The following is a 23,248-nucleotide window of genomic DNA, read 5'->3' on the forward strand; positions in this document are numbered from 1 at the left end:
AAATACTTGCACTTTCACCTGAATAATCAAAAAATATAGGTTATTTATCCTTAGGTATCATAGCTCTTCGTTTCTGAATTAAAATTTGCTCTACGTACAGTGGATAAAATTACAACTCCAACAAGAAAAATCATGGTATGCCTGTCCCTTTAAGATTAAATTTTGAGAAGAAGCATTGTCCTTCTTTAATGGTGCTATAAAGAAACTCCCTGGTGTTTCTCAATTGTCTCTGATCACAGAAGATACATCCAGCAAAAGATTAGCAGTGAGCCATTATACTTATGATGCAGGCGAAAGATCTATTTCTTCTCGACAGGTAGATAATCTTATTTTGATTAACTGTTTATGAAGTGTTCATTTGGTTAAGATCAATGTGGGGGTTCTATATTTCTATAGACCTAATTACAATTCTAAATTTTCAACCCTCATTAGAATGCATCAAGGACCATTGATTCCAGAGAGAGACAGTAGGGGCTGGATTTTCGCAGAATCGGGGCCTTGAAAAATGGAGGGTAAGACTCAGTTACAGAGGTCATGCCCTCTTTCCAACAGACACAATTTTTGCTGGTGGGGCAAAGGAGCAGGGTGTGGATTCACATAGGAAGAGAACTCAAACTCCTCAGGGCATTTCAACTTATTGCCGAGTTTAAACAGACCCCATTTCGCAAGGGCTTGGACCTGCGATGGTAGGAACATAAACTGATAAGAGTAGACCCAAACGCTCTTGAAGGGCAGATAAGGTCTATATAACTGTCATGATCTGAAGTTTTTTTAAAATGCCTCGCTCTTAACACTTAAAAATAGTCAGGCTGCTGCTGTCAGTGAGGGTTTAAAAAGTAAACTCTCTGCTGGACTGCTTTGGCTGACAGGCAAGGTTAGGGGAGAAAAAGTTGTGCAGCTTCAAGAGAGCTCTTTTTTGACATTTCCCCAAGGGCTATCTTTATGTCATCATGAAAACCTGGCTGAGTTTCAAAAGCTAAAATTATCTCAGCAAGGTGTTCAGAGTTCACAATTTGATTGACAGTTTAAAGAGTCAATTAAAGGATTAGCTTGCCTTTGATGTATGGTCTGAATAGAAGTTTATATTTTGGAACAGATGGCCACTTGAGGATTTTTAAAAACTTAGAATCAGTTCTATGAACTGAACATTAATTCAGTATCAAGTGTGTAAAAGTGAGAGTTGTATAAGATTGTCAGAAGATATTTTTCCATCTCCACATGGTTCCTGAGGTCTGTCCACTGGGTAAGTGGCTATGGAGATGGCATGGAGAATGCGAGGAGCCACATGGTGTTTTGGGCGGGGGGGGGGGGGGGGGGGGGGGGGGGGGGGGGGGGGGGGGGGGGTGGCAGCGGCGGGAAGGTGATGGATGGGGTCGTGAGTAGTGAGGGTTAGAGGGCCTGACAACTTTGATGAAGTCCCAGAGCACCAAGGCAGGATTTGTAACCAGCTCACCTCTGCACTCTTGCCCTGTGACCAACTACACTTGGTTATCATGGTCGGCATGTCCAACTGTATCTCCACCACACCAGCACCCAACCCCCCACAACACCCAAAGCAGAAATTGCGCATTTCAGGGTACTTTTTAAACGAAGGCAGGCCCAGCAAGTTGGGAAATTTCCTATAATTAAAAACAGAAAATGCTGGAAAAACTCAGCAGATCTGACAGCATCTGTGGAGAGAGAAACAAAGTTAACATTAAGTCCTTATGACTCTTCTTCAGAAATTCTTCAAATTTCCTAACTCTACCTCGGTAGCCATAATCCAGCCCTATTTGAAGTATAGCTTCACAAAAGATTACATTACATGGTAAGCTTCATTTACATTGGGCAAAATATATCTGCAATGCTGTTTTGGGAAGTTTGATACCAGAAGAACCAGAACCTAAGTCAAAAATCGTTAATTCAAGCCCTCTCCAGAGACTTGAGCACTAGGCTGACACTCCAGCGTAGTTTTAAAGGACTCCTGTCAGACATGTCATCTTTTGGATGAAACGTTAAACCAAGACATTTATATCTTCTTGAGTGAACATAACTTTCTTTCTAACAACATCAGGAGACTTCTCTCCAGTGTCCTGGCAAATATCTATTCCTCATCCAACCCGATTATCAGCTTGCTGAAGATGATGTGTTTCCGCCAAAAGAGACTTTAATTGCTTTTGAAAATTGCATATTTTACAGATTGAGAATGTAAATGCACTTTGTAAATACTTTAGGAGATACCCAAGCTCAGATTGTCTGGCCATTGTCTCATTGGCATTTGTGAAACCTTATGGTGCTTCTTATATTACAACAGTAACTACACTTCAAGAAAGCACTCAATTTTCTGTAAAATGCTTTGGGACAATTTGAGGTCATGAATGGTGGTATATAGATGCAAGTCTTTCTTCTGTTTAGCATTGAAGGATTTTAATTTATGCCACGATTCGACAAATCCCCCAGGTTGCCATATCTGATTCAAACTGCATATCCCCCAAGCCCTCTCATACTCCCCATGTATTCGCCATTGAAACTCATCCAGTATCCACTATGGGCAGACTTCTGGATTTCTTTGAAATAAATAAATAAACTTCTAGCAATTTAATTTCATTCAAACATATCATTTTAAACTACACCAGATGGCCTGTCAATCAAAGCAGTCCACGAGCAGTTGGGCCATATTGTTTTCTCTGACAACTGTTGAATGTTTCTTTCATGTCAAAAGTACTTTGCACATTTAAATCACTTCGCATTATTACACTAGATATCCCAATCACTGCAGTAAAACACATCTAATTACATTGAAAGAACATTTTTTTTGTATTTGAAAGCCTGTCCATGAAAGAATTTCAGGAGCTGGTGACTTTTTTTTGGTTCCCCACTTGGGACTGGGCCTCAACCATGGCTCACACCTCTTCTGAAAGGCAATAAACCATGTCTAGTTACTAAAGGAGTCTAGCTTCAGTAAAATTGCAGGTTTAAACTGCCCACCTCCAAAATGGATCCAGCAAGGGCAAGAGTGCTATGTGCAGGTGGGCTACCCACACCATTATTTCATGTCAATTTTTAAAGAGCTCCTGAGTCGTCCAAACTTGGTGAAAATCCAGGCCAGCATCTCCAACAATGTAGCTCTCATGCAGAACTGCAATAATATGTTCTAAAGCACTTCACAGAAGCGATAGAAAGCAAAACTGAATGCCAAAACACATTGTGATATTAGAGCAGATGTCTAGACAACATGCTCAAAGTTGTAGATTTTAAGAAGTGTCATAAAGGAAGAAAGAAAGCATTTATATAGCGCTTTTCAAGGCCACTGGATGTCTCAAAATGCTTTATAGTCAATGAAGTATGTTTTTTTTTTAAAAAGTGCACTGTTGTAATGTAGGAATTGTGGCAGACAATTTGCACACAGCTAACTCCCCTACCCTTCATTGAAGTAGTGCCATGGGATCTTTTACAACCACCTGAGCAGGCAGATGCAGCCTTGGTTACAATCTCATCTGAAAGACGGCCCCTCCAACAATAAGTACTCACTCAGCATTGCACTGGAGTGTCAGCCTTGATTTTTGTGCTCAAGCCTTGAAGTGGGGCTTGAATCATGTACCTTACAATTCAGAAGCGAAAATGCTACCCCCTGAGCCATGACTAACTGGGCGGACAGGTTCAGGGACAGGACTCTAGAACTTGGGGCCTAGGTAGCTGAATGGTCACCAATGGTGGAGTGATTAAAACTGGGGATACTCAAGCTGGAATTAGATGAACGCAGTTATCTTGGAGGGTTGTGGACATGGAAGAGATTAACAGACATAGGGAAGGGCCAGGCTAGGGGAGGATCTGAACACAAGGACGGTAAAATTAAGGTGTTGCCTGACCAGGAGCTAATGTAGGTCAGCAAGCACAGTGGTGATACAAGACTTGGTGCAAAAAAGGAACACAGGCAACAGAATTTTGAATTAACTGAACTGTACAGAGGGTAGAACATGGAAGGGTAAAAATGGGGGACCAGCCAGAAGTGCATTGGAATACTCAAGCCTAGAGGTAACAATTACATAAGGGTTTTAGTACCAGATCAGCCGAGATAGTGATGAAGTCAGACAAAGCTACAGGGGTAGAAATTGGCAGTCTTAGTGATGCTGTGGATCTGTGGTTGGAAGCTCATCTCGGGGTCAAATATGACACCAAGGTTGTAAACAATCTGATTCAGCCTCAGACAGTTACCAGGGAGACAGCAGGGGAATAGAGTTTGGAACAGGTACCAAAGACAATGGCTTCAGCCTTCCTAATATTTAACCAGAGGAAATTTCTGCTCATCCAATACTGGATGTCAGATAAGCAGTTTGATCATTTAGCAGCAGTGAATGAATTGACAGAGGTGGTCCTGAGGTAGAACTCGGTGTCACAAGGGTATATGTCAAAGCTAACGCTGTTCTTTTGGATGATGTTAGCCAAAATTACATGCTAAAATTTATAAAATGGACTTGGACCCCCAACAATCTGACTCAGAGGCAATGATGGTATCCCCGAGCCACAGATGACATTTGTAGTTTGTAAATGACATTGCCGGATTTCGTTTTGCATTTGAACTTCCAGAGTTTTCAAAGTTTGAGAGTTATCAAAGTTAGCAGGGTGATAGATATCAGATGATGTTAGTGAAGTGAGGGGCAGAGATCTTTAGGCACAGTATCAACGTTAGATGACTGAAGAGAGCTAAGGTGAGCATGAATTAAAGATCATGTAGCTTTTTTTTTAAAATTGGGAGTAGAAAATTTAAATTGTTAAGTTGGAAGGACCAGGACTCAAAGATTTGAAATTCGATGATGAACAACACTTGAGAGTGGAAAGAATCAACATTAGAGATGCTATACATATTGCTTGAGTGTCAGGTAAAGCAAGATAAAGATGCAGCAGATAAAGTTTTGAATATCTCAGAAGCTGCAGTGGATTAGATTCTTTAGCCTGTTCTTGTATATTGATCATATGTCAATGGAAAGCAAAAAGATGAAAGGCCTGTCGTTGCATAATGTAAGGGAGAGCAGGCAGATCCCACATGATGTGCCACTTGACTTGTTAACAATACATTTCTTCCGCCCTACATATAGATGCACATTAAAACATAATAATTGCAGGTTGAGAACAAAATGCAAAGGCTGGTAAGAGCACAGTGATGGTGTAGGAAACCAAAAATATGTAAATGGAAGACAGGGGGGAAATTAGACTGATTAGAAAAGAGTACTTACAAGTGAGGAATCATAGAATCCTACAGCATGGAATGAGATCATTCAGCCTATTGTACCTGAAAGAGCTACTGATCTATTCACATTGACCAGTCCTCTCATCATACCCATTATCTTGTTTTTGAAATATTTATTCACTTCCTTTTTAAGGTTATTATGGATTATGCTTGCACCACAGTTTATATGTCCTAAAACACAACTGGATAAAATAAATTCTAACCTTTGTTCTTTTAGCGATGATCTTCAACATATGCCCCACCAACTCGCTGACTAGTAAAATGTTTTTCACTATTTACCTTATTAAAAAAATTCATATTTTCTCTCTCCCTTCTCTTATCCTTCTTTGTTCTAATGAAAAGCGACCTAGGAGCTAGAATTTCGTTTTGCCCAGGATTTGTTGTGCAGGGGACATGAATCATAACCTGCCCAAGCCTTCTGAAATCAAGGTGGTCAGAATGCAATTTTCATCTACCCATCTTATTCGACTGATAGTAATGTTGGGCCAAGTGGCTTTGGCAATGTTCCCTTCCTCTCCATGTTGCCTGAGGTCTCTGCACACAGCAGGGGGGCCCAGCAGGATTATTTGATGATCATGTACACTCATCAGCTAGCTCTCCTCTTAAAGGTTTTCTGCCTGTTAAAGGGAGGCTGCACACCTGAACTCATGGCTGATAGAAAATCATTTGGAAGCTTTGGAAAGATGTTGTCGCAGGCAAGGTAGAGGGGTTCTCCAGTTTTTTGGCATTACTCTAGATACCCTGGTCACCAAGGTGACCCAGGAGGGAGGCAGTATTCTCCTAGGTGGGAAACAAGCCCTCAAGAAACAGCCTGAATAGAGAATGGGAACACATTGTCTGGGTGGTAAATGCTTGGAGTCTGGCATCATGATTGTGAAGCAATGCAGGAAAAAAATGCAATGACTTGGAATGGATGGACAAAATCAGTGAATGCATCCTCACAACATCTCATGCTCATTACATTAGCAGCTTCTCACTTTGCGTAATGCACCACACCCCCATCATTCACCCAGCATCAAGTCCTGGTTCCCAGGACTCACCTAACATTCACATACTCCGCCTCAGCCACAGATCTACCAACATTGCCAGTATCCACGAAACCAACTCCTAAGCCCCTGGAGGGGATGGTGCTATACATCATGGGGCTGAAGGCAACACAGCCTGTGGCACCTGATACAGGACAGGCTGTTCAGAATGATGGCAAGTGACAGCCTTAAACCTTTTCCAAATCTTTCATCACCCTCATTCTGACTTGTGGCATCGTGGAAACGGAGGATAGTGTGATCATGGAATGCCTGCTTTCCTTCTCATACACTTCCCTACCCCAACCTACCTCTCCTGCTTATTTGCTTTCACATATAGAAGGACTGGCACTTGGACAGCCTCAGCAGGAGCAGGATAAAGAGGAAGAGCTACCCCACAAAAGTGATGAGGACGCATTGTCAGTTGATCTTACACTCGCAAACACCAGCTCAGATACTGGCACTGTAAGGATTTTAAGAGGGTAGTATACAGAGTCACAGTCAGCACATTGTTAGTTACCAGGCATAAATGGTTGCAGCCAAGCCAAGGGAGCCGGGAGGATGAAAGAGCGGAGCCAGGAGGATAAAAGAGCGGAGCCAGGAGGATAAAAAAGCACGAGAAAAAGCAGAGCTGGGAGGATAAAAGAGTTGTTACTGTTGGTTTAGATCTCAGTGGACCGACCAGATTTGGAGAAAATCAAGTGTGATTTTCATAGGCAATTGATTGTGGTAAGTGATTGGTTGGTGAGTATTTTACTTGTTGTGTTTATTTATCTTTTAATACTGGTACAATTTATTGGTAGCTTGGCCTAAATAGCCAAGTGGTTATGGTACTAGGTTTGTAACCCCAAGATCAAGAGTTCAAATCTCACAATGGCAAACTATGAAACAATGTAACTTCATCTGAAACAGATGGAAACAGGTTTACTCAAAAGAGTATCAAGAGTTCAAATCTCACAATGGCAAACTATGAAACAATGTAACTTCATCTGAATAGGAACAGATGGAAACATGTTTGTACTCGAAAGAGCTACAATTTATTGGTAGCTGTAAGGTTGTCTTCATAATAAGATTAATTTAGATTAATTAGTGTTTAAAGTATAAGTAGCAAAGTAAGCTTCTTAGTATATATTTAATATTCTTAAAACTTGATTAAGTAAAAGTAAAGGGAGTAAATTAAGGGTAAGTTATGGCAGGGCAGCTCAGCATCGTAGAATGCTCCTCCTGTGCAATTTGGGAAATCAGGGAATCCAGGATGACGATGTTTGCAGGAAGTGTCTCCAGTTACAGCTACTCAAAATCTGCATTTTGGAGCTGGAGCTGCATCTGCAGTCACTGTGGAGTATCCACAAGGCTGAGATCTTCGTGGATAGCATGTACAGTGAGGTGGTCACAGTGCAGATAAAGAGTGCACAGGCGGAAAGGGAATGGCTGATCACCAGGCAGCGTAAACGCACTTGGCAGGAGGTGCTGGAGTCCCATGGGTCCATCTCCGCCTCCAACAGATGTTGTGTTTTGGATACTGGATACGGGGTAGATGATTTCTCAGGGGAGTGTAGAAAGAGCGAAGTCCATGGCACCACAACTGGCTCAGCCACACGGGGGTTGGGCGGAGAATAAAGAGTAGGAGAGGAATAGTGATAGGGGATTTTAAGGTAAGGGGAACAGATAGATGTTTATGTGGCTGATGAGGTGCTGAAGGCGGAGGGTGAACAGCCAGAAGTCGCGGTCCATATCAGTATCAACCACTTAGGTAAAAATAAGGATGAGGTCCTGAAAGCAGAATATAGGGAACTAGGAAATAAATTAAGAAACAGGACCTCAAAGGTAGTCTCAGGATTGCTCCCAGCATCACATGCTAACGAGATCAGGAATAGGAGATGAATGTTTGGCTAGAGAGATGAAGGAGGGAAGGAATTAGATTCCTGAGGCATTGTGAATGATACTGGGGAAGATGGGACCTGTACAAGCTGTACGGGTAAAACCCCAGCAGGACCAGGACCAATGTTCTTGCAGGGGTATTTGCTAGTACTGAGGGAAGGTTTAAACTAGACTGGCAGGGGAATGGGAACCTGAGCAAGGAGACACAAGAGAGAAACAAAGATAGAAATGAAAGACAAGAAAAGTAGAAAGCAAAAGTGGAAGGCAAAGGAAACAAGGGTTAGCAGCAAATAGGGCCATAGTACAAAAAAGTGTAGAAACGTTAAAACGACAAATTTAAAGACACTGTAACTGAATGCATGGAGCATTCACAATAAGGTAGATGAATTAACAATGCAAATAGATGTAAACGGATATGATATGGTTGCGATTATGGAAACATGGCTGAAGCATGAGCAAGGCTGGGAACTGAATATCCAAGAGTACTCGATATTTAGAGAGGGCTGGCAAAAGGAAAAGGAGGCCTGTGCCATTGTTACTTAAAGATGAAATCAGTGCAATATTGAGAAAGGATATTGGCTCAGAAAATCTAGATGTAGAATCAGTCTGGGTGGAGCTAAGAAACAAAAGGGAAAGAAAATATTAGTGGGCAATGACTATAGGCCTCCAAACAGTAGAGGTAAAGTAGGGGGCGGCATTAAACAGGAAATTAGAGATGCACGTAACAAGGGTGCTACATAATCATGGGTGACTTTATATAGACTGGGCAAACCAAATTAGCAATAATACTGTGGCAGATAAATTTCTGGAATGTGTACGAGATGGTTCTTTAGACCAGTATGTCAAGGAACCAACTAGGGAACAGGCTATCCTAGATTTGTGCAATGAGAATCTTAATGTGCGGGGTCCTTTAGGGAACAGTGACCATATCATGATAGAATTTCTCATTAGGATGGAAAGTGAAGTAGTCTAATCCAAAACTAGGATCTTAAATCTAAACAACAGAAACTACAAAGGTATGAGGGGTGAGTTGGCAACATTGGGAAACTTCATTAAAAGGCAAGATGGTGTTTAGGCAATGACTAATATTAAGGAACAAATACATGCATTGCAACAGTTATACATTCCTTTATGGTGCCAAAGCATAACAAGTAAAGCAGCCAGCAAAACAAATTAAGCATAATATTAGATCCAAAGAGGAGTCATATAAAGTTGCTAGAAAAAGTAGCAAGCCTGAGATTGGGAGTAGTTTAGAATTCAGCAAAGGAGGACCAAGAGATTGATAGAGGGGAAAAATAGAGTATGAGAATAAACTTGCAAGGAACATAAAAGCAGATGGTATAAATTTTTATAAGTACGTAAAAAGATAAAAATTAGTGAAGGCGAATACAAGTTCCTTACATTCCAAAATGGGAGAACTTAGAATAGAGAACAAGGAAATGGCAGAGCAATTAAACAATTACTTTAGTTTCTTCTTCATAGAAGACGACACAAATCACTTCCCAGGAATGCTAGGGAACCAAGGGGTGAGAAGGAGGAATTGAAGGAAATTATTATTACTAAAACAATAGTGCTGGAGAAATTAATGGGACTGAAAGCCGATAAGTCCACAGGGCCTGATAATCTACATCCCAGGGTACTAAAGGAGGTGGCCAGGAAATAGTGGATGTGTTGGTTGTTGCCTTCCAAAATTATGTAGATTCTGGGACAGTCCTGGCAGATTGGAGGGTGGAAAATGTAACCCCACTATTTAAAAAAGGAAGGAGAAAACAGAATTACTGACTGGTTAGCCTAACATCAGTAGGAGGAAAAATGCTAGAGTCTATTCTAAACAATGTGATAACAGGACACTTAGAAAATATCAATGGGATTAGACAAAGTCAACATGGATTTATGAAAGGGAAATCATGCTTGACAAACCTACTGGAGTGTTATGAGGACGTGACTGACAGAATAGATAAAGGAGAACCAGTGGATGTGGTGTATTTGGATTTTCAGAAAGCTTTTGATAAAGTCCCACATAAGAGATTATCGTGCAAAATTAAAGCACATGGAACTGGGGGTAATATATTGGCATGGATTAAGAATTGGTTAACTGACAGGACAGAGTAGGAATAAATGGATCTTTTTTGGAATGGCAGGTGGTGACTAGTGGGGTATTGCAGGAATTAGTGGTTGGGCCCCAGCTATTCACTATATATATATATATATATATATATATATATAAAAAAATGATTTGGATGAGGGAACCAAAAGTTTGCTGACGACACAATACTAGATGGGAATGTGAGTGGTGAAGAGGATGTAAAGAGGCTTCAAGGCGATTTAGACAAGTTGAGCGAATGGGCAAATACATGGAAGATGCAGTATAACGTGGAAAAGTGTGACGTTGTACACTTCAGCAGGAAAAACAGAAGGGCAGAGTATTATTTAAATGGTGTTAGGTTGGGAAGTACAAAGGGACCTAGGTGTCCTTGTACACCAATCATTGAAAGTAAGCATGCATGTGCAGCAAGCAGTTAGGAAGGCAAATGGTATGTTGGCCTTCATTGCAAGAGGATTTGAGTACAGGAGCAAGGATGTCTTACTGCAGCTGCACAGGGCCTTGGTGAGACCACACCTTGAGTATTGGGTGAAGGTTTGATCTCCTTACCTAAAAAAGTGTATACTTGCCATAGAAGGAGTACAGTGAGGGTTCACCAGACTGATTCCTGGGATGGCAGGATTGTCATATGAGGAGAGATTGGGTACGCCAGGCCTGTGTTCACTGGAGTTTAGAAGAACGAGAGGAGATCTCACTGAAACGTATAAAACTCTGACAGGGCTGGACAGGCTGGATGCAAGGATGATGTTTCTTCTGGCTGGGGGTGGGGTCTAGAACAAGGGGTCTCAGGCTTTCAGAACAATCTAGCAAAATGTGCTTGAGCAGATTATTAGGTTTGCTGAAGTGCCATCCCAGTGGAGTGCCAGTGGAGCCATGGGACAGGAGCTCCCAAACTTGTTTCAGGCTGACAGCATTTGTTCTCTCACCACTGGCAATCTGGGAGAACTCTTTTGGCACTTCTCAGCAAGCCAACCCAAATTGCTGCTGCCCATGCTGAGGTGGTACTGTCCAAAGCCAGGCCAAAAGCTGGTCATGGGTACCTTGTAAGGCCATCTGGAGCTGCCCCCACTCAAAGTCAGGAGCCTTCCAAGTGGCATGCTACAGCCAATGGGGTAGCACGACATAGGAGCACTAGGTCAGGCAAGGCCACCTGCCAGGCAGGCACTAACAGGTTGCTCGAGGGTAATTGTTTGTATAATTGGATGTCTTGTTGCAGAAAGATGCTTTGTGAAGGTTGGTGAATGGTGAGTCCAGGATGGGAGTTGTAGTTGTTTTAAATGAAAGTGGAGCCCCATAATCCACTGCCTGACATTCCATCCAGTTTGCACGGGGTCCAGGATGTCTCCTCCTTGCCTCCTCCTGTTCCATTTTTCTCCTCTCTGTCCTTGCAGACCTTGCCTTCTCTGTTCAATTTCCTGGTCATGATGAAGACTAGGAAGCAACAAAAGAATTACTCCCATACATGGGTCAGGTAATTGTTACTCCTCCTTGACTGTATTCCTAAACCAACAGTAAACATCTCCAGGAACACAGCAAAGTGCTCCACCAACTGTGCCTAATAAGAAATTACTTGAAAGTGACCTCACCTTCAACTTGTGGACTGGTTTTTTAATTATCCCTGGTTCTGGTCCTCCTTTGCAGCTGCCTAGCTGATCTTTGGTGAATGATGTACAAGTTCATGGGCTGGACTACTGTCAACTAAGTTTTTAATCTGGGCATCATATGGGCACCGCCGTACCCTTTTTCAAAGCTGCGCGTGCCCCCAGTTTCATTTTATCCTTCGGCTCATCCGACGCCTCAACAAGAAACTTTTTCTCTTTCTCTCAAGTGCTAAGGAACGCAAGCTCCAACAACTCATCGACACCAACACCCATCTAGGACCCTCCACCCCTGCCTGTCCCTCCGCTCCCACCCCATCTTCCAATCCCAACCCCAGCTGTGTATTCACTATACCCCCTGACCTTCCCCTCTCCGATGCTGAGCGTTCAGTGCTCAGCAAAGGACTTAGTTTCATACCCTTACGCCCTCACCTCAATGAATTTCGGGCTCGGCATGATGCTGAACTCTTCTTCCGCCGTCTTCGTCTCCGGGCTCACTTCTTTGGGCAGGAGTCCTCTCCCAGTTCAACGGATCTTTTTACCCATCTCCAATATTCTCCCTCCACCTGGACCCCTCCCTCTGGATTCTTACCTTCTCTTGATCTTTTCATTGAGAACTGTCGGCGCGACATTAGTCGTCTCAATTTCTCTGCTCCTCTCACCCATTCTAACCTGTCTCTCTCTGAACTTACTGCACTCTATTCTCTCAGGTCCAATCATGACATTGTCATCAAACCTGCTGACAAGGGTGGTGCTGTTGTTGTCTGGCGCACTGACCTCTACCTCGCGGAGGCTGAGCGTCAACTCGCAGACACTTCCTCCTACCTCTCCCTGGACCATGACCCCACCACTGAACATCAAGCCATTGTTTCCAGGACTGTCACTGACCTCATCTCCTCTGGGGATCTTCCTCCCACAGCTTCCAACCTGATAGTCGCCCAACCTCGGACGGCCCGCTTCTATCTCCTACCCAAAATCCACAAACAGAACTGCCCCGGTAGACCGATCGTCTCAGCTTGCTCCTGCCCCACAGAACTCATTTCTCGTTATCTTGACTCCCTTCTCTCTCCCCTTGTCCAGTCCCTTCCCACCTACATCCGTGATTCCTCTGACACCTTACGTCACATCAACAATTTCCAGTTCCCTGGCCCCAACCGCTTCCTCTTCACCATGGACGTCCAATCCCTCTACACCTCCATCCCCCACCAGGATGGTCTGAGGGCCCTCAGCTTCTTCCTCGAACAGAGGCCCGTACAATCCCCATCCACCACTGCTCTCCTCCGTCTGGCTGAACTTGTTCTCACGCTGAACAATTTCTCCTTCAACTCCTCTCACTTCCTCCAAATAAAAGGTGTGGCTATGGGTATCCGCATGGGTCCCAGCTATGCCTGTTTCTTTATGGGGTATGTGGAACATTCCTTGTTCCAGTCCTACTCCGGTCCCTTCCCACAACTCTTTCTCCGGTACATCGATAATTACTTCGGTGCTGCTTCATGCTCTTGTCGGGACTTAGAAAAAATTATTAATTTTGCTTCCAATCTCCACCCCTCCATCATTTTCACGTGGTCCATCTCTGACACTTTCCTTCCCTTCCTCGACCTCTCTGTCTCAATTTCTGGTGATAGACTGTCCACCAATATCCATTACAAACCCACCGACTCCCATAGCTACCTCGACTACAGCTCCTCACACCCCGCTTCCTGTAAGGACTCCATCCCATTCTGTCAGTTCCTTCGCCTCCGTCGCATCTGTTCCGATGATGCTACCTTCAAAAACAGTTCCTCTGACATGTCCTCCTTCTTCCTTAACCGAGGTTTTCCACCCACGGTTGTTGACAGGGCCCTCAACCGTGTCCGGCCCATCCCCCGCACATCCGCCCTCACGCCTTCTCCTCCCTCCCAGAAACATGATAGGGTCCCCCTTGTCCTCACTTAGCACCCCACCAGCCTCCGCATTCAAAGGATCATCCTCCGCCATTTCTGCCAACTCCAGCATGATGTCACCACCAAACACATCTTCCCTTCACCCCCCCCGGCGGCATTCTGTAGGGATCGCTCCCTCCAGGACACCCTGGTCCACTCCTCCATCACCCCCTACTCCTCAACCCCCTCCTATGGCACCACCCCATGCCCACGCAAAATATGCAACACCTGCCCCTTCACTTCCTCTCTCCTCACTGTCCAAGGGCCCAAACACTCTTTTCAAGTGAAGCAGCATTTCACTTGCATTTCCCCCAACTTAGTCTACTGCATTCGTTGCTCCCAATGTGGTCTCCTCTACATTGGAGAGACCAAACGTAAACTGGGCGACCGCTTTGCAGAACACCTGCGGTCTGTCCGCAAGACTGACCCAAACCTCCCTGTCGCTTGCCATTTTAACACTCCTCCCTGCTCTCTTGCCCACATGTCTGTCCTTGGCTTGCTGCATTGTTCCAGTGAAGCCCAACGCAAATCGGAGGAATAACACCTCATCTTCCGACTAGGCACTTTACAGCCTTCCGGACTGAATATTGAATTCAACAACTTTAGGTCTTGAGCTCCCTCCCCCATCCCCACCCCTTTTCTGTTTCCTCCTTCTTTTTTGTCCAATATATTATATAGATTTTTCTTTTCCCGCCTATTTCCATTATTGTTAAATATTTTAAAATCTTTTATGCTCTCCCCACCCCCACTAGAGCTATACCTTGAGTGCCCTGCCATCCATTCTTAATTAGCACATTTGTTTAGATAACATCAGCAACTTTAACACCTATGTGTTCTTTTGTTCTATTGTTATTGACATCTTTTGATGATCTGCTTCTATCACTGCTTGTTTGTCCCTACAACCACAACAACCCCCCACTTCTCTCTCTCGCTCCGCCCCCCCCAACACACCTTAAACCAGCTTATATTTCAACTCTTTCTTGGACTCGAACTCAAGTTCTGTCGAAGGGTCATGAAGACTCAAAACGTCAACTCTTTTCTTCTCCGCCGATGCTGCCAGACCTGCTGAGTTTTTCCAGGTAATTCTGTTTTTGTGTTATATGAACCAATTTGGTTGCATGACGTCAGTATAATATGGATTCAAGCTGTTCGGGTGCACACAGGGGATGAACCTCCCGCCCTAATGCTGCACAGAAAGCGACTGGTGGCGCAACCTGCACTTAGGCCTCCGTAGCAGTACAGTTCAAAGCAATTTCTAGCTCCTAGTTCTTCTGATAGACAAGGCTCCTATCCCTAAGACATAAAAACAAAAAAACTGCGGATGCTGGAAATCCAAAACAAAAACAGAATTACCTGGAAAAACTCAGCAGGTCTGGCAGCATCGGCGGAGAAGAAAAGAATTGACGTTTCGAGTCCTCATGACCCTTCGACAGAACTTGCGTTCGAGTCCAAGAAAGAGTTGAAATATAAGCTGGTTTAAGGTGTGTGTGTGGGGGGCGGAGAGATAGAGAGACAAAGAGGTGGGGGGGGGGGTGGGGGGGTGTGGTTGTAGGGACAAACAAGCAGTGATAGAAGCAGATCATCAAAAGATGTCAACGACAATAGTACAATAGAACACATAGGTGTTAAAATTAAAGTTGGTGATATTATCTAAACGAATGTGCTAATTAAGAATGGATGGTAGGGCACTCAAGGTATAGCTCTAGTGGGTTTTTTTTTATATATAATGGAAATAGGTGGGAAAAGGAAAATCTTTATAATTTATTGGGAAAAAAAAGGGAAGGGGGAAACAGAAAGGGGGTGGGGATGGGGGAGGGAGCTTACGACCTAAAGTTGTTGAATTCAATATTCAGTCCAGAAGGCAGTAAAGTCCCTAGTCGGAAGATGAGGTGTTGTTCCTCCAGTTTGCGTTGGGCTTCACTGGAACAATGCAGCAAGCCAAGGACAGACATGTGGGCAAGAGAGCAGGGTGGAGTGTTGAAATGGCAAGCGACAGGGAGGTTTGGGTCATTCTTGCGGGCAGACCGCAGGTGTTCTGCAAAGCGGTCGCCCAGTTTACGTCTGGTCTCTCCAATGTAGAGGAGACCACATTGGGAGCAACGGATGCAGTAGACTAAGTTGGGGGAAATGCAAGTGAAATGCTGCTTCACTTGAAAGGAGTGTTTGGGTCCTTGGACGGTGAGGAGAGAGGAAGTGAAGGGGCAGGTATTGCATTTTTTGCGTGGGCATGGGGTGGTGCCATAGGAGGGGGTTGAGGAGTAGGGGGTGATGGAGGAGTGGACCAGGGTGTTCCGGAGGGAGCGATCCCTACGGAATGCCGATAAGGGGGGTGAAGGGAAGATGTGTTTGGTGGTGGCATCATGCTGGAGTTGGCAGAAATGGCGGAGGATGATCCTTTGAATGCGGAGGCTGGTGGGGTGATAAGTGAGGACAAGGGGGACCCTATCATGTTTCTGGGAGGGAGGAGAAGGCGTGAGGGTGGATGCGCGGGAGATGGGCCGGACACGGCTGAGGGCCCTGTCAACGACCGTGGGTGGAAAACCTCGGTTAAGGAAGAAGGAGGACATGTCAGAGGAACTGTTTTTGAATGTAGCATCATCAGAACAGATGCGACGGAGGCGAAGCAACTGAGAGAATGGGATGGAGTCCTTACAGGAAGCAGGGTGTGAGGAGCTGTAGTCGAGATAGCTGTGGGAGTCGGTGGGTTTGTAATGGATATTGGTGGACAGTCTATCACCAGAGATTGAGACAGAGAGGTCAAGGAAGGGAAGGGAAGTGTCAGAGATGGACCACGTGAAAATGATGGAGGGGTGGAGATTGGAAGCAAAATTAATAAATTTTTCCAAGTCCTGACGAGAGCATGAAGCGGCACCGAAGTAATCATCGATGTACCGGAGAAAGAGTTGTGGAAAGGGGGCCGGAGTAGGACTGCAACAAGGAATGTTCCACATACCCCATAAAGAGACAGGCATAGCTGGGGCCCATGCGGGCACCCATAGCCACACCTTTTATTTGGAGGAAGTGAGAGGAGTTGAAGGAGAAATTGTTCAGCGTGAGAACAAGTTCAGCCAGACGGAGGAGAGTAGTGATGGATGGGGATTATTCGGGCTTCTGTTCAAGGAAGAAGCTAAGGGCCCTCAGACCATCCTGGTGGGGGATGGAGGTGTAGAGGGATTGGACGTCCATGGTGAAGAGGAAGCGGTTGGGGCCAGGGAACTGGAAATTGTTGATGTGACGTAAGGTGTCAGAGGAATCACGGATGTAGGTGGGAAGGGACTGGACAAGGGGAGAGAGAAGGGAGTCAAGATAACGAGAAATGAGTTCTGTGGGGCAGGAGCAAGCTGCGACGATTGGTCTACCGGGGCAGTTCTGTTTGTGGATTTTGGGTAGGAGATAGAAGCGGGCCGTCCGAGGTTGGGCGACTATCAGGTTGGAAGCTGTGGGAGGGAGATCCCCAGAGGAGATGAGGTCACTGACAGTCCTGGAAACAATGGCTTGATGTTCAGTGGTGGGGTCATGGTCCAGGGAGAGGTAGGAGGAAGTGTCTGCGAGTTGACGCTCAGCCTCCGCGAGGTAGAGGTCAGTGCGCCAGACAACAACAGCACCACCCTTGTCAGCGGGTTTGATGACAATGTCAGGGTTGGACCTGAGAGAATGGAGTGCAGTAAGTTCAGAGAGAGACAGGTTAGAATGGGTGAGAGGAGCAGAACAAATTGAGACGACTAATGTCGCGCCGACAGTTCTCAATGAAAAGATCGAGAGAAGGTAAGAATCCAGAGGGAGGGGTCCAGGTGGAGGGAGAATATTGGAGATGGGTAAAAGGATCCATTGAACTGGGAGAGGACTCCTGCCCAAAGAAGTGAGCCCGGAGACGAAGACGGCGGAAGAAGAGTTCAGTATCATGCCGAGCCCAAAATTCATTGAGGTGAGGGCGTAAGGGTATGAAACTAAGTCCTTTGCTGAGCACTGAACGTTCAGCATCGGAGAGGGGAAGGTCAGGGGGTATAGTGAATACACGGCTGGGGTTGGGATTGGAAGAAAGGGTGGGGACGGAGGAACAGGCAGGGGTGGGGGGTCCTAGATGGGTGTTGGTGTCGATGAGTTGTTGTAGCTTGCGTTCCTTAGCACTTGAGAGAAAGAGAAAAAGTTTCTTGTTGAGGCGTCGGATGAGCCGAAGGATAAAATGAAACTGGGGGCATGCGCAGCTTTGAAAAAGGGTACGGCGGTGCTGCTGGAGGGAGAGGTCGAGTGTGTTCATATGGCGGCGCATGGCACTGAGTGTGGATTTCAGAATGTGACGGGAACAGCAGTCCGAGAAACGTTTTATGTCCCAGAGATACCTGTAATCCTGGGTGGGTTCGAAACATGAGGGGTGGAATTTCAGTTGAAATCCACGTGGGGTAAGTCGGAGACGGAGACAGTCACTGAGAAAGGAGATATGGCTGTGAAAGCGGGTTTTAGTAAACACCTTGTCAAACACTAGGAGGGAAATGGAAAGCAAAGAAGGTGAGCAAGACAACAGAGAGATACGGAAATCTTGTCGCAGAGAGGATCAGAACTTCTTCAAGGAGGTAGGCATTTCTTGAAGAGCAGTGGCAGTCAATTAAACACAGAGATAAAAACAAAAATACTGCGGATGCTGGAAATCCAAAACAAAAACAGAATTACCTGGAAAAACTCAGCAGGTCTGGCAGCATCGGCGGAGAAGAAAAGAGTTGACGTTTTGAGTCCTCATGACCCTTCGACAGAACTTGCGTTCGAGTCCAAAAAAGAGTTGAAATATAAGCTGGTTTAAGGTGTGTGTGTGGGGGGCGGAGAGATAGAGAGACAAAGAGGTGGGGGGGGTGGGGGGGGGGGGGGGGGGGTGGGGGGGTGTGGTTGTAGGGACAAACAAGCAGTGATAGAAGCAGATCATCAAAAGATGTCAACGACAATAGTACAATAGAACACATAGGTGTTAAAATTAAAGTTGGTGATATTATCTAAACGAATGTGCTAATTAAGAATGGATGGTAGGGCACTCAAGGTATAGCTCTAGTGGGTTTTTTTTTTATATAATGGAAATAGGTGGGAAAAGGAAAATCTTTATAATTTATTGGAAAAAAAAAGGGAAGGGGGAAACAGAAAGGGGGTGGGGATGGGGGAGGGAGCTTACGACCTAAAGTTGTTGAATTCAATATTCAGTCCGGAAGGCTGTAAAGTGCCTAGTTGGAAGATGAGGTGTTGTTCCTCCAGTTTACGTTGGGCTTCACTGGAACAATGCAGCAAGCCAAGGACAGACGTGTGGGCAAGAGAGCAGGGTGGAGTGTTGAAATGGCAAGCGACAGGGAGGTTTGGGTCATTCTTGCGGACAGACCGCAGGTGTTCTGCAAAGCGGTCGCCCAGTTTACGTTTGGTCTCTCCAATGTAGAGGAGACCACATTGGGAGCAACGGATGCAGTAGACTAAGTTGGGGGAAATGCAAGTGAAATGCTGCTTCACTTGAAAGGAGTGTTTGGGTCCTTGGACGGTGAGGAGAGAGGAAGTGAAGGGGCAGGTGTTGCATTTTTTGCGTGGGCATGGGGTGGTGCCATAGGAGGGGGTTGAGGAGTAGGGGGTGATGGAGGAGTGGACCAGGGTGTCCCGGAGGGAGCGATCCCTACGGAATGCCGATAAGGGGGGTGAAGGGAAGATGTGTTTGTTGGTGGCATCATGCTGGAGTTGGCGGAAATGGCGGAGGATGATCCTTTGAATGCGGAGGCTGGTGGGGTGATAAGTGAGGACAAGGGGGACCCTATCATGTTTCTGGGAGGGAGGAGAAGGCGTGACGGCGGATGCGCGGGAGATGGGCTATCCCTAAGACATACTGCTCAAAACAATAACTCCAAAATTGAGCTGCAGAGCTCCAATTTACTGGTGCTACACAGGCTCCTAAATGCCATAAAGGGTAAACTGGAAGTGTGCCACCACTATGCTGGGTAAAGACAAACAATCGGCATCATTTATGCATGCCTGAAGCAGTTGTTAATCTTTTGCATATGTAAATAAGAGGCTCATCAATTGCTTGATCTCCAGCTCCAAGACTGGTTTACCCTGAGGCAGTCATTACTGGCTGCACTCAGGAAAACCAACCTGCAGAAAACCTGCCACAAATGTGGTAAATAACAGGAGGAATGCACCTTCCCACCACCCATTAAATCCCCCTGATGACTTCCCTCTCCCTGCTGCCTCCCTTCCCACCCCCACAAAATACCCCCCTGGCCACTTTTGAATGATGCTACTTCCTCCATGCTCAGTAATCACTTTTTTCTCCCCGATTCCCAAACGCTTACAAACCCTTCCCGAGAAATGAGCAGTCCAGACTCTCTGGGTCAGTGTCACAAATTAGACACAGCATTTTAACCATGGCTTCACTAACGGTGTGCTTAGTTATATTAAAGCAGGGCTTCTCAACAGTAGGATCCATGAGATTGTTTCCAAAGGGTCTGCCTGATCCTGCCTTCAAAGCTAAACGCAGAGGTAAAAGTGATAATTAGTTTTATAATGGACTAACTGCTGCAGCAGGAAATCTAATATGTGTTCAATTTTACATTAAAGTAGTGCAGTAAAAAGCTTTACTCTTGTTCACCTGCACTTCTAACAGCCAGAGCTAGAAGGAACTGGAAATGGCACAGATCTCAGATTAAAACAACCGCAGATTCAGGAGGACAACAAACCTGGCTCTGAGACCACTGGTGGTGGCTTGAAATATCCCAGTCAAAGCAAGATGGCTGAGAGATGGGCTCACAGAATAGTTACAGCACAGAAGGCCATTCACTCTGATGTGTCCATTCCAAATCTCTGCAAAAGCAACTCAGCTAACCTCACTCCCCTGCCTTTTCCCCTAGCCCTGCATTTTTTTTTCTTTTCAGATAATTATCGAATTTCATTTTGAAAATCACGTTTGAATCTGCCTACAACAAACTCTCAGGCAATGCATTCCAGATCCTAGCCTCTTGGTGAAGTTTTCCATCATGTCACTTTTGGTTCTTTTGCCACTTTAAATCATTGTCCTCTAGTTCTCAACCCTTCTGCCAATGGGAAGTTTCTGTCTATCTGCTCTGTCATGATTTTGAACACTTTGATTAAATCTCCTCTCATCCTTCTCTTCTCCAAGGCGAACAGCCCCTGCTTCTCCAAGGCGAACAGCCCCTGCTTCTCCAAGGCGAACAGCCCCTGCTTCTCCAAGGCGAACAGCCCCTGCTTCTCCAAGGCGAACAGCCCCTGCTTCTCCAAGGCGAACAGCCCCTGCTTCTCCAAGGCGAACAGCCCCTGCTTCTCCAAGGCGAACAGCCCCTGCTTCTCCAAGGCGAACAGCCCCTGCTTCTCCAAGGCGAACAGCCCCTGCTTCTCCAAGGCGAACAGCCCCTGCTTCTCCAAGGCGAACAGCCCCTGCTTCTCCAAGGCGAACAGCCCCTGCTTCTCCAAGGCGAACAGCCCCTGCTTCTCCAAGGCGAACAGCCCCTGCTTCTCCAAGGCGAACAGCCCCTGCTTCTCCAAGGCGAACAGCCCCTGCTTCTCCAAGGCGAACAGCCCCTGCTTCTCCAAGGCGAACAGCCCCTGCTTCTCCAAGGCGAACAGCCCCTGCTTCTCCAAGGCGAACAGCCCCTGCTTCTCCAAGGCGAACAGCCCCTGCTTCTCCAAGGCGAACAGCCCCTGCTTCTCCAAGGCGAACAGCCCCTGCTTCTCCAAGGCGAACAGCCCCTGCTTCTCCAAGGCGAACAGCCCCTGCTTCTCCAAGGCGAACAGCCCCTGCTTCTCCAAGGCGAACAGCCCCTGCTTCTCCAAGGCGAACAGCCCCTGCTTCTCCAAGGCGAACAGCCCCTGCTTCTCCAAGGCGAACAGCCCCTGCTTCTCCAAGGCGAACAGCCCCTGCTTCTCCAAGGCGAACAGCCCCTGCTTCTCCAAGGCGAACAGCCCCTGCTTCTCCAAGGCGAACAGCCCCTGCTTCTCCAAGGCGAACAGCCCCTGCTTCTCCAAGGCGAACAGCCCCTGCTTCTCCAAGGCGAACAGCCCCTGCTTCTCCAAGGCGAACAGCCCCTGCTTCTCCAAAGGACACTCTTAACTGAAGTCTGTCATCCCTGGAACCAGACTTTTCCAGACCCTAATATCTTCACACCCATCCTAAAATGTGCTGTCCAGAATTGGACACAGTACTTCAGTTGAGATCAAACCAGTGTTTTATAAAGGTTCATCATAACCCCCATAAAGTCCAGGATTCTGTATGCCTTTCTCAACCTGCCCTGCCACCTTCAACTATTTGTGCACATATGCCCTACCAGGTTCTATTGCTCCTGCACATCCGTTAGAATTGTATCCTTGTTTTTGTATTGTCTCTCCTCGTTCTTCCTCCTAAAATGTATTACTTCCCACTTCTATGCATGAAATTTCATTTTTCATTTGTCAGCCCATTCCACCAGCTTAAGCCCTCATGAAGTCTATCTCTAACTCCCTCACAGCTAACATACATCCAAGTTTTGGGTCATCTACAAATTGTGTCTTGCACTCCCAAGCCTAGGTCATTACTATAGATCAAGAAAATCAGTGGTTCTCATAGCATTCCTTGGGAAACCCCACTACCTACCTTCCTCCAGTCCAAAAATCCATTGACCACTATAATCTGTTTCCTGTCACTCAGCCAACTTTGTATACCTGCTGCCACTGACTCTTTTATTCCATGGGATTTAACTTTATTGATAAATCTTTTATGTGGCACTTTGACCTTTTAGAAACCACACTAACTGCAATACCCTCATTGATCCTCCCTGCTATCTCATCAAAAAAACTAATCAAGTTATTTAAACATGAGGTGTCCATAATAAATCCATGTTGGTTTTCCTTAATTAATCCATATTTGTTTTAGTGACTGTTAATTTTGTCCCGGATTATTGTTTCTTGAAGCTTTCCCACCATCGAGGTTAAACTGACTGACCTGTAGTTGCTCATTTTTTCCAACCCCCTTTTTTGAACAAGGGTGTTACATTTGCAATTCTCCAGTCCTCTGGAACCACCTCTATATCCAAGCAGGGTTGGAAGATTATGCCCAGTGCCTCCACAATTTCTAACTTTACTTCCCTCAGTATTCTCAGATGCATCTGATCTGGTGACTTTTAAGTACAGCCAGCGCCTTTCTAATACTTCCTCTATCAAGTTTTAGCCCATCCAATCAGTGTCTCAAACAACTCCTCTTTCACTATAACTTTGGCAAAATACCCTTCCTTGGCAAAGACAAATGCAAAGCACTCATCTAGTGCCTCAGCCATGTCTCTGCCGCTATGTGTAAATCTTCTTTTTGGTCCCTAATTGACGGCACCCCTCCTGTTGACATCCTTTTATTATTTATATGCTCATAAAAGTCTTTTTGATTCCCTTTTATGTTAGCTGAACAGAAAGAATTTGCAGGACTATGGGGAAAAAGGCAGGGAAACGGGACTAGCCAAGTTGTTCTTGCAGAGATGATGAGCCAATTGGCCTCC

General features: G+C 45.6%; 1 protein-coding gene across 10 annotated transcripts in view; it reads right to left on the minus strand.

The window, feature by feature from the left end:
* Positions 1-23,248, minus strand: part of zdhhc14 (zinc finger DHHC-type palmitoyltransferase 14) — a 253,360-nt gene that overhangs the window by 72,094 nt on the left and 158,018 nt on the right. The window lies entirely within an intron of this gene.

This window comes from Carcharodon carcharias, chromosome 2 (assembly GCF_017639515.1).
Source record: "Carcharodon carcharias isolate sCarCar2 chromosome 2, sCarCar2.pri, whole genome shotgun sequence".
Taxonomy (NCBI): Eukaryota; Metazoa; Chordata; class Chondrichthyes; order Lamniformes; family Lamnidae; genus Carcharodon; species Carcharodon carcharias.